Below are 12,399 nucleotides of genomic sequence, written 5' to 3' on the forward strand. Positions count from 1 at the left end.
GGCAGTGAGGTGCAACGGAGCCAAGCCAGGCATTGAGCCGGTGAGCCGACTCAAGCGTGGTAGGTGTAGCTCTCAAGGGGAGGAGCATGCAGGGCCACGGACCGTGCTGGGAGTGCAGGGGGGGGGCTGCTGAGGAGAGAGGAAGCAGGGGATCCTCTGAAGACCCTGAGCCTAGTGGAACAGACACACGGGCAGAGGGGCAATTGTGGATGAGGTGAGCTGCTGGCCACGGGGTGGCACCACCCTCGTCAGAGGGGCTGCTGCGCAGAAGATATATGTTAAGAACTGTCAGTGGCGCATTTGGCTGTTACTACGGACCTGACCCGCTTTGCCACGGGGTCTGTGCTCTTGTGGAATTGGGCCACTGGACTGCATGATGCCGTCTTTGGATGTGTCCAGCTGAGCTGGCACGACTTGCGGTGGCTGCGTGTGTTAGGGGCCCTGGGCTCTACCATTGGACCTGTCGGCGAGCTGGATGTGCTGCCCTTGAGAGATGGACCCTGGATGGCGCTTTAGTTAATCGCCCCTGGAGGGGACTCACCATTTATATCTTTATCTTTGCAAGTGGAGTGTGTTATCAGTGGAATGGTCCTCCTAACGCTGTGGCCCCGTAAAAGGTTCTGGTTCGCAGACCCAAGTGGAGACACAAAAGGACAGGACCCATTGCACCGGCGTGTCGGATTGTGGACGGTGCTGCGTTGTGGGCCATAGGTCGCCGGCGGACAGGGGCGCAGCCGACGGTGTCGCAACATCGAGGGTCCCCACCACAGCCAACCACAGTCATGGCTAGCCCAGAGCTCCCCGGTGCTCTGGAGGACAACCTAGACAGTGCTGTCGGCCATTGACGACACTCAGGCTTCTCTAGAGTCCAAAATAGACGCAGTGTAATCGAACTTGGGTCTATTACACGCAGATCATAGAAAACTGGCAGAAAGGGTGACGCTGATGGAACACACTGTCATGACACTGCCGCCCAGGATGGATAAGTTGGACGCTACTCTGAGGGAGCTAACAGACAGAGTGAAAGTGTTGGAGCAGCGTGCAGAGGATGCAGAGGGCAGATCCTGTAGGAACAATGTCCGCTTGGTGGGCCTGCCGGAGGGCGCCAAGGGCCTTGATCCAGTACAGTACATCGAAACCTGGCTGCGCACTATTCTCCCCTCTGATGCACCCTCTTGTTTTTTTCTCCATTAAACGAGCAATAGAGTGCCTGCCCGCCCCCCCGGCAGGTGTTGCCCCACGGCCGATGGTGATACGTTCCCTTCACTAGCGCGATAGAGACATGGTGATAAAGGAGACCCGCTCCCTGGCAGAGGTGCGGGTGGACAGTGCCAAAGTGATGTTTTTCCACCATTGGAGCGCACTACAGCTACATACAATGCCCGCACGCTAGTGACCTGGCTCCACCATTGGAAATGGATATCTGGCATCATTATAATGCTGCAACACAGGTGTACTCCTTTTATTTGGCCACTCATGGCTTGCATGTCCTACTTGACAGGCTGCTCTGCACGGCTAGCCTGATACCAGCAGTTGTGCACACTGACTATCTGGGCCGTACTCATTCCAATCACAACCCTCAATACCTTCAGCTAGACTGGGATGGGACTGCGCAGTCCCCTGTCCCCACCTGGAAGTTGCAGGCTGCTGTGTTAGAGGATGCGGCGTTCCGGGAGTCAACAGGCCAGCAGATTACTAACTACTTTGAAATTAACACAGACACGGCATTGTCTCAGTCAGTAGAGTGGAACGCATTTAAGGCAGCACTGCAGGGTCACTGTATAGGGCTTAATGTTGATGTACGCAGGCAGCTGGATCAGGAGGTGTCCGTAATAGAAAGGCAGCTGCTGCAGCATGAATCGGAAGTGATATGAAACCCTAGTGCCTTACTGCACCTACAGGCTGTGCGTAAAACTCATTCATGAATGTTTGAGATGCCTCAATTACATGGCGCATTCAGCCAACGTGCACGCCAAAGCCGACAGAGTCGGATCTTTGCTCACCCGGTTGATACGCCAGGAGACTTCTCCTAAGCAGTACTATCGATTCAAGCACAGACAGGTGATTTGTTATACACGCAAGATTCAATTCATGCAGCATTCCACACTCATTATAGGTCTCTATATGACACTGATCTCTGTCCTTCTTTCGATGACATCGAGCTATTCCTCGCAGAGATACCTCTGCCCTGAATTACGGCTGAGCAGTGTTCGAAGCTGAACAGTCCTCCATTGATATCTGAGATACAGGAAGCTATCCGTTCTCTGGCAAATTGTAAGACACCTGGCCCAGATGGGCTACCGGCCGAATTCTATAAGGCATACTTAACCCAACTAGTGCCTAAATTGCTTACTTTATACAAAGAAACCATAGCATCAGCACACTTACCCCACACATTAAGGGAGGTCACCCTAGTATCCCTCCTGAAACCGCACAAAGATCTGACCACTCGACACTCCTACAGGCCATTAGCACTCCTAAATACGGATTATAAAATATTAGCCAAAATTGTTGCAATGAGACTGGCCCCGCTGGTGCTTACATTGGTCCATGAGGACCAAAACGGGTTTGTGCGGGGCTGCACGATGTCACTTAACCTCCATAGATTTTTTCGGATACTGATGTCTGCCCCTGTCGCTGTCCACATGTGGGCTGTTTAGTGATCGGAGAAATCATTTGACTCGCTGGAATGGCGTTACCTATTTGCCATCCTACCGAAGTATGGTTTTGGCCCTATTTTATATGGCTGGTGAAATTCCATCAGCCCAAACCAAAACAGGGTGCCTCCTGTCGTCCCCCATTAGCATCAGGAAGGGCACACAGCAGGGTTGCCCCTTGTCTCCCCTGCTCTTGCGCTTGTGGTTGAGCCATTGGCAGCTGCTCTGCGCAGAGGGGGACGAGCCGGGGGAATACCGCAGGGGTATGGGAATCTTTGTTTGCAGACAATCTTCTAGTATATATCAGAGACCTGGTGGAATTCCCCGGCGATATAATATCATTGTTCAGCACTCATGCAAAGGTATCTAGCTTGCAGGTAAACTGGGCCAAGCCCTGTCTTTTCCTATTGTCACCCTCTGTACCCACCCTCGGTCTTACTTCTATAGCACCTGGCCTCATGTGGCAACTCAACACATTTAGATATCTTGGCGTACAGGTATATCACACTGAATCTGGTATGTTTGATGGGAACCTGACTAGTGATGTGTCAGGCTTACATTGTCAAATGACGTTTTGGAAGACGTTAGCACTGACAGTCATGGGCAGGTGGCCCTTGTCAAGATGATAGTGCTGCCTAGACTACTGTATTATTTTGTGAACCTAGCTCTCTACATACCGGCCTCCTTCTTTCGATCCAGGGAGCGTGATGTGCGTAACTTAGTTTGGAATACGTCCCGCTGCAGAGTAGCCCTCTCTAAACTTTATCGCCCATTAAACTTGGGAGGTCTTTCGCTGCTGAATCTGGAGCACTATTACTTGGCTGCGCAGCTACAGTGGGTCGCTGGTTGGTTTTCTTTGAGACAGCTAGCGAACACAGCCACTGATCGCCCAGCATGGTCACAATGCAAACTCATTCATTTATTTCATCCCTGTGCTAAGTCTGTAGCGTTGGCGCCCCTATTGCTGAAGTTAGCCTATTGTTGCTTTCGTAGATGCTGCTACCTCACAAGGGATATTATTCCCTATGCACCAGCCATACTGCTCTTGGGGACACTGCACGGTGCGTATGTCACATCGGCTGTGGAACTTGCTGACTGGCACACCTCGGAAATATACACCCTGGGTGATCTTTACACAGATGGCACCATCCATACCCATAACACACTGAGGGAGACTACCAGACTGTGTGCAGGTACTTTTCTTCTGTATGGCTCTATCAGGTGGGCCTTGCAGCGTGCATGGGGTAACATCACGGAGGAACCCCAGACCCACTACCCGCTACAGTATATGCATGAGAAGGGAGGCATATTGTACACTTGCTAGCGGATTTTCTATGGCTGCATACATCCGGACCACTTGTGGCTCTTCGGGCACGTTGGGAGGGGACGGAGAAGGCCTTTAACAGACCAAGAATTGGTAACCTATTGGAAACTCCCACATATGTCCCGCACAATATGTGATTTCGACTCATCCAGTATTATGTTACTCAAAGAGCTTATCTTACACCTGCAAAAATTAACAGATATTTTGCCCGAACAGAGGCCACTTGCCCATGCTGTCAAAGCATAGGAGCAGACTTTCTGCATATGATGTGGTCGTGCCCCACTCTGAGCAATTACTGGTCCTCAATCCTAATGCACTTAATGCATTGCGTATATTGGTCCTTACTACTGACATGGGAAATGTGTATCCTGGGCTTGTTTCCTAATGGTAAGAAGCTGAAGGCCACGTCCTGCTTTTTGGACTTGGGGCTCGTGATAGCCAAACGCCTTATAACCCACAAATGGTGGTCTCCTGAGCCACTGACATATGAAGCATGGGCACGTTCCTTCTCTGTTTGGGCGGGAGCTGAGTACACAGCTCTTCAGCGTGAGGATGCACTGGGACTACGAAAGTATCCCCTTGCGGTGCAATGGGAACTCATGTTAGTGGATCTCTCCACTCCACTGGTGCTCACGCCTGATCGGCTTTGATTCCTCTGTTGCAGGTAATGATGATCGGCGATAGTATTTCTCCAGTTTAACCATGTTACATGCCTGTATATATGAATGAGCCAAATAGACACTCGCTCCGGATTACAGGACACTATACTGTATGAAAGCCAATGGACAATGATGTACAGGGACAGTGTCTTGAGCACTTGTGAGTTGTATAACAGTTTTACTGAATTCTGCAATGTAGGTATATGGAGCTGTTTTTGCCTGCATTTATCTTCCCCGCATGTTCCCCGTTATGTATTGGAGTTAATTGCACATGTGTGAGACACAGGCCTATTTACTATGCCCTATGTCATATGTTACACTATAGATGCAATAAAGACATTTTTAAAAAACAATGGACTGAACCAGCAAAGAATGTGGCACAAGCAGATGTACAATAAGCTGGTTTTGGTGACTTTTGGTTTTCTGACACATTGGAAAGATTTTAAGCCACAACATAGAGCTGTAATCTCCTTGAGTATTGTAGCACCCCATATGTTTCAATGTGATAACATGACACCGTAAGATTCACACATTTTGCACAAACTTGAAAACAGTGGCTTTATGAGACTCCGTTCTAAACCCAGAAGCCATTGGCCGCAGCGTCTCTGAATTTCAATTTTAATGCTAGAAGCCTAGTTCAGTAATTTGACAATGACTAAAGGTGACATTTTCAAATTCACAATCTTGCTTTTGCCTTCATGCCTGAATGTACTACCAGCTATGTGGCACAAATGATTCATCATGGCATTACTACAACACAGATCTGACATGACATGCTGTGGTTGTCATGAAATCACATCTCTTAAATGTGGTGTGCTGATTAAAAAACAGAATCTCCTACCTTTGTGAAACAACTTCCAGCAGAAAACTGTTTTGGATTTTTTTCTGTAACGTTGCAGTCCTTTATTCTGTGAGCCTTCTTACTGTAACTGTTTCAGGTAAACTAAACAAAAAGATGAAGATGGTCACTCAAAAGCAGCTCTCCAGGAAGAAATAGAGAGAAAATATTTTATTTCATCTTCACACATGCATTTAAATGTTTAATCCAACATGGTGCGAAATATGGTAAACTGTGGCTAAAAGCTAAATACATGCCAGGTTCACTTATGCTCAAACAGGTTTGTGCAGATGACATCCATGCATCGGTGTAAGCAGCACAGAGTGTGCAGGACACATGGCACATGGCCACTGTGATGATGCCATTTGTACAATGCATCTCTGGCCCATCACTAAGGAGGCAGTAACTAGAGTTGATATCTGACTGCTGCATGCTGGGGAGCCACCATGCGTTAAAAGCAGCAACAGAAGACTAAGATGAACAAGCATTTGCAATGCATTAGGTCTCACATTTGTGAAGGTTAGAGGTATTGGCATTGAAAATGGCATTCCTTTTTTTACTTTTGTATTTTTTTGTATGTAGTGGGGTGATGATATTTGTATAGCGCTTTTGCCATTCGTATGACCTTGCGTAACTGGAGAACCAGAAAATGGGAAATAGGTTATGAAGGAAGGGAGACTAGAGTAATATGCTGCCAGAGAAAAAAAGTCAACATCCTGGGAAAAGCAAACACTCATAAAGAATGCAAGATTAAGTAAAGCATGTGAAATGTAAGCAGGAACAACATGGTTATGTTAACATTTTTATACTTGTAATATGCTGGCTGCAAAAAGCCTGGAACATTTACTGTTGTAACGTGCATGAAACAGGGAAATGGTGCTGGACCACAGGGTGTCCCTAGGTGTGCCTTGGGACCTCTTTTGGTCGCATAAGGTACTGCACCCTGCAATCTTGAATTAAACACAAACCCAATGACTTTCGGGCGCTATGCTGAAAAATGAAGTGCAGTGCCCATTTTGATAAAAGTTTCACGCTGTGCCTTCAGGTTATGAGGGAGGGGCGATAAGAGTAATATGCTGTTTGAAAGAAAAATAAGTACAAGTTGCGCTACATGAAACTTCACGTAGTGATGTGAAGCGCTCTTCCGATCGAGTTTGTGCTATATGCGTAGTCATGTAAAGTGCTCTTCCGATCGAGTTTGCACTATATGAAACTTTATATCCTCATGTGAAGTGCTCAGACACCACAAAAAAACAGCGGCATGCCCAAAGCAAGGAAGACGAAGAAACAACATATGGCCAGGCAGCGCGAAGCAGTGAGGCAAAAGAAAAAATGTGTGTGCCACACTAAGTTATATGGCTGATTGTGCAATAAACCATGTAACAGGGTCTGCAAGGCAGTAACAAAGCAGCCTCAAGATGGGACAAATGTGAAGCATTTTCCTACCAAATCAAGGGAATTTTGAAAGGCTGGCCAAGGAATGAATCAAAGTGATGGGCATGAGATGGGCGTGGTTAAAGCCCACAGATGCAGATTACAACATGTCGAGAGACAGCACTTGTGTGCTGCTAGGCTCAACCTAAAAATGGACTGTTCCATGAGGGTGCAGAGCAATAATTATAAATATGGTCATTAAACGTGCATGTTGATACTTTTCGAACAAAGCCATGAAACTTTAAACAACGTTTTTATTTTAGTCCTGGATGCTGGGTTCGTGCAAGCAACTCTGTTGTGGGGGCAATAGACAAGACTGACCCAGTTTTGTGTGAGCTTTCACTTGCGCCCTATTGACCTTGCCACCGAGAGGATAGGCCTTAACAATACACCACTTTGTGAAATTAATGGGAAGTTTTGTTGTTGCAGCCAACTCCCACGGCCATTCCCTTTTTTGTGCCAATTACAATTTGGAAACGTTTACTGCTTTTGATAAATCATTGATGTTTGGAGAAATACTCACATGTGATATGGTTAATTCTACAGCAACCTACTCAGTATTTAATGTGTACAAATATAAATGACAGTCCCAAAACATTCCTGAGGAGGTGGAGTGGGCTGGCAGGGAGGCTGGCCTTACCTGCAGCTAAAGTATCACACCATCCCTGAGCACCCAACAACCTCTACATGCTGTCCACCTGATCTTTAGAGAGAGAGAGAGAGATAAATAGTCCTACTTTTATTTTCCATTGTGGTGCATGTAAATCGATGAGGGACTTCCGATACATTGAAACCGTGAAAGATCACTTTATTGGCTGTCCTATTTCTATGCCTGTTGGAAATAAAAGGAAGACTAATCCGCCATTTTCTCTGCTCGACCACAAACTCAAATTAAACACTGAGGGGTCTAATCACAAACATTTTGTAATATTTTTAGTACTACTACAACAGTATGACTTACATACTAAAAATGCTATTCACTATCCTATATGTGGAAATCTATGCCTTTGCCTCTACTGCCTTTAACGTGCAGAGCTCCCCACCCCGATTGAGGAGATCTCAGCACATGTAGGTATACATTTTGGTAAATGTGGGAGGGACAGGAAAATGGCAAAAAATGAAGACCAACTTACTACTAAATGGAAGATTGTTGGGATTCTAACCTGGGTGATGCAATGTGGAAGGCTGGGGACCCAGGGATTCTGTCAAGGGCAATAGTCCATGTCAATGTGCTGGTGATAACTCACATTGACTTTCACTAATAAACTAGTCACTTACCTCTACTTACCTCTACTAACACAAACCTTCCCCTCTTTAATTCTCAGAATGGATCACATACCTTTAATTGATGTATTTGGTAAAGGGCGGTTTCAAGGCTACAACCAGGATTGTTAAATGGCAGAATCGCCTTCAAGGATACACCTACAAAACTGAGTATATTCTGGGCAGAAAGAATGTAATTGCAGATTTTTTTTACCTAGAATGCCTTCCACTGGTTTGTATAGGGAAATTGTAACAGATGCAAAGGATTGTATGGCTAATCAAATCACCAACATGATGCATGGAGCTCTGGAAGAGAGTAAACTGAGACCTGAGTTACAAAAAGATACCCCACTCAGTAAAGTCATGTCCTAGATTGTGCAAGGTGGGCCAAACTCCCAGAAGTTAGACACAGATTTGGCATCTTACGTTCAGGAAGCCATGGAACTTACATGTGAAAAGGATATTTTACACAGACTGGGACAATTGGTTGAGCCACAGTGAGAAAGGTATTGCCATTAGCACATGAAAGTCACATAGGTATATGAGCAACGAAGCGGAGTACAAGAAGAAGTAGAACATAGGAAGACTATTTGTGGCCTGGTGTCGACAAAGCTGTAGAATGCTTTTTAAAGGATTGTGATCCTTGTATTTTGAGTATCAAGACTCAAGTGACTCAACCATCTCCGATCAGTCCGGTGGATGCACTTTTGCTGTGTTGGAAAAAATTGGCTTTAGATATTGATGGCTCCATGAATGTTTTGGGCGAAGGTTCAAAAGTTTGATTGGTTACATTTCAAAATGACCAGAACTTAGCTTTATTAGTAACACTAACACTACTTCAATTATCCAGTTCTTGCACAGAGTATTCATAAGAGAAGGTTACCCTACTGAAATTGTGACTGATAATGGTACTGAATTGGAGTCAGAGGAGATGAAAGCATTCCTAAATGCAAATGGTTTCAAGAATACTAGGTTGTCATCCTAGGAGCAATGGTTTTGTGGAAAGTTTCAATTGTACATTGAAGGATCAGTTATAGTTCGAAATGGTTAACAATTAAATTGGAAGTTGGTGGTAGACAACATGTTGTGGGCATACACTCCCAATGTGCACCAATGTGTCAACTTAGGTATTACCATTTGTATTTTTGTGGGGACATGTACCTAGTTCTAAACTCAACAGGGAGTGGATGGAGCAGCAGTTTGTTGACACCTCATTTATCTGGTGTGCTTGATTTTAGGAACATGGTACACAAGTGTACAAGAGTGAAAGATACTTTATCATGCTGTCAAGAGTGAATACAAATTCTTTGCCCCTATCCAGGATGTTGGAGTAATTCGGGCGTAGTGGACACCAAGTATGGAAAGATGTGCAATAAAGACAAAATTGTTTTTAATCCTGGTGTAAAAGTTTACTTTATGGGTACTCACTTTGGGGAGACATTATTACAGTTGGGCCAGTCACAGCTCCCAATTCACAGTCACAGTTACCCAGCCTCTCCATGGCCCTCCTGCCTGCTGCTGACAACTCCTCCCGCATTCCAGAGCCTGATTGTGACAGCTCCTCCCGCATTCCTGAGCCTGATTGCAACAGCTCTGTCCGCATTCCCGAGCCTGATTGCATCTGCTGATGCCCCTGCTGGCACCTCCTTTGCACCGCCTTTGCCCTCCCACTTTCCCGCCTGCCACCCCGGCTCTCCCACCTCCCAGGGCATATAATGGAGGCTGCAGCGGAGTCTCAGTGAGGAATGCCAGACCCATTGGGCCAGTCACAGCTCCCCAGCCACTCCAGGGTCCACCTGCCTGCTGCTGACAGCTCCCCTGCATGCCTAAGCCTGATTGTGACAGCTCTGCCTACATTCCTTAGCCTGATTGCGACAGCAACGCCAGCATTGCTGAACCTGATTGAATGTACTGACACCCCTGCCGATGCCTCCTTTGTGCCACTGCTGCTCTCGGTCTCCTGCCTCCCCCCCTGCCCCTTTCCACCTCCCAGGACATATAATGGAGGCCAAACCACAGACATGTACAGTGTGCGCACCACCAGTGCACTACCGGCAAGCCTGTCTGCACCCGTCTACGCCTGTACCGTGCCCAGTGCCAGGACCACTGGTCCTCCAACCCCCCACCACTTCACCACCAAGGAGCTCCAGACCCTAAGCTTCAGACACCCCATCAACAGGTGCTTCATGTTCTCCCCACGCTCAACCTAAATACTATTGTCCTACCTACAATGCAGTTTCTCCTGCAACATGGACCCACCGGTGAACACCAAAGCTCATACTGTACCCACACACAACACTACGAACAACCAAGCACCACTCCACGGTATCCTGCTAAACACTCGCTCCTTATGCAAACATGCCACGAATATCTGGGACACCATTCACCACCCACAACTTAGACATCGCCTTCATCAGCAAAACCCCGATATCGCAATTACCACCCCTGACAGCTACAAGATGATACACCGTGACCGCACCAAAAAACATGGAGGGGCATCGCCATCATCTTCAAGGAAACCATCCAATGCAACATCACTAACAATGACCCAACGCCCCTTTTAGACCACCTCAACTTACGACTCCAGACTGATGCCAGCAGCACGATGCGAGACACCCTCGCATAGAGATCCCTGGGACCACACCCAGCCTTCTGCGACGCCATCGCCAACCTCATCGTCCCCCTAACCCTCGACTCCCTCCACTACGTCCTACTTGGTGATCTCAATTTCCACCTTAATGACCCCAACAACACCAACTTCACTTCCCTCACAGAGAACCTCCGCAACATGGACCTCAACCAACTCCTCACTAAACCCATGCACAAAGCCAGACACACACTGGATGCCATTTTCACTTCTAGCGACAGAATCAATTTCACCCATGTGACTGAACTCACCTCCATGTCATCGTCCAATTTACCATCTCCAGTTCCCAGCACACCACCTCCAAGCACCTCAGCACCCCCAACGAAGCTGGGGCAAGGTAAGAGAGACCCTATGGGCACAGGCCCTAGGCACCACACAACCCAAGCCCACCTTAGGCCTCCAGATCAACCAGGCCATCCAAAAATTCACCGCCTGGATTACCAAATCCCAACAGAGTGAAACCAGCTAAAACAAACAACACATCCAAGCCAGCAAGATGGTTCACTGAAGAGCTCAGAAACTCCAAACGCGACTGCCACTCACTGGAGAAACAATTGTGAGTGATCAAGAACCCCTCTGACAGAGCCACCTACAAGGCAGCCCTCAACAACTACCACCATCACAACATCAAGGCAGCAAAAAGAGCAGCAATCATTGCCACCATTGATATTGCGGCCAACCACATCAAAGAACTCTTCAGAATCATCAAGGAGTTCTTTAACCCAACAGCCACAGAGACCAGAATCCACGAATCTCAGGAACTCTGCGACACCCTCTCAGACTACTTCCACAGCAAGGTCACCCTATATACAACAATTTCGACCCCCAACATTCCACCTCCACCCTAGACAACGTCTCTCAAGCAGTGAACACCAGCCACGTGATAACCTCCTTGTCTCTGATAATCACACAGACCATCACAGCCATCATGTCAACAATCTAATCTAGGGCATCAACTGACCCCTGCCCCCACCTGCTTTTCAACCTCAGAGCCAACACTGTTAGCACGGAACTAATCTGCATACTCAACACCTTTATCTCCACGGCACCTTTCGGGCGAACGGAAGCACACAGAGGTCAGACCCCTCCTAGAGAAACACTCTGCCAACCCCAGCCACCTCAAAAACTACAGACCGATCTCTCTGCTTCTCCTACCAGCCAAAGTGCTTGAGAAAGCCATCAACCAACAGCTCACCGACTACCTTGAACGAAACCACCTTCTCAACACCTCACAATTAGGATTCAGGGCCAAGCAGAGCAGAGACTGCACTGATCACTGCCACAAACAACATTAAGACCCTCCTCAACCGAGGAGAGTCAGCAGCTCTGATCCTTCTGGACCTCCCTGCATCGTTCGATACAGTCTCCCACCACACTCTTCTCAACAAACTCCACAACACAGGCATTCAACAAAATGTCCTCAAATGGGTTCTATCTTTACTTCCAGACCACTAACAGAGCATCCTCCTTCCTCTCTTCACTTCTACCCCCAATAACATCTCCTGCGGCGTACCCCAAGTATCCTCCCTCAGACCGACCCTGTTCAACATCTACATGACCCACCTCACAGACATCGT

The 12,399-nt window shown here is 47.4% G+C and overlaps 1 protein-coding gene across 23 annotated transcripts in view; it reads right to left on the reverse strand.

Annotated features, from left to right (window-relative positions):
- LOC138287896 (neuronal cell adhesion molecule-like) overlaps positions 1 to 12,399 on the reverse strand; it is a 799,924-nt gene that overhangs the window by 337,094 nt on the left and 450,431 nt on the right. For all 23 annotated transcript variants that reach the window (XM_069228880.1, XM_069228863.1, XM_069228870.1 and 20 more), the window contains one exon: positions 5,482 to 5,583. The gene's annotated coding sequence lies outside the window, so the exon portion shown is untranslated. The remainder of the gene's footprint in view (positions 1 to 5,481; positions 5,584 to 12,399) is intronic.

Source organism: Pleurodeles waltl, chromosome 4_1 (assembly GCF_031143425.1).
Source record: "Pleurodeles waltl isolate 20211129_DDA chromosome 4_1, aPleWal1.hap1.20221129, whole genome shotgun sequence".
Lineage (NCBI taxonomy): Eukaryota > Metazoa > Chordata > Amphibia > Caudata > Salamandridae > Pleurodeles > Pleurodeles waltl.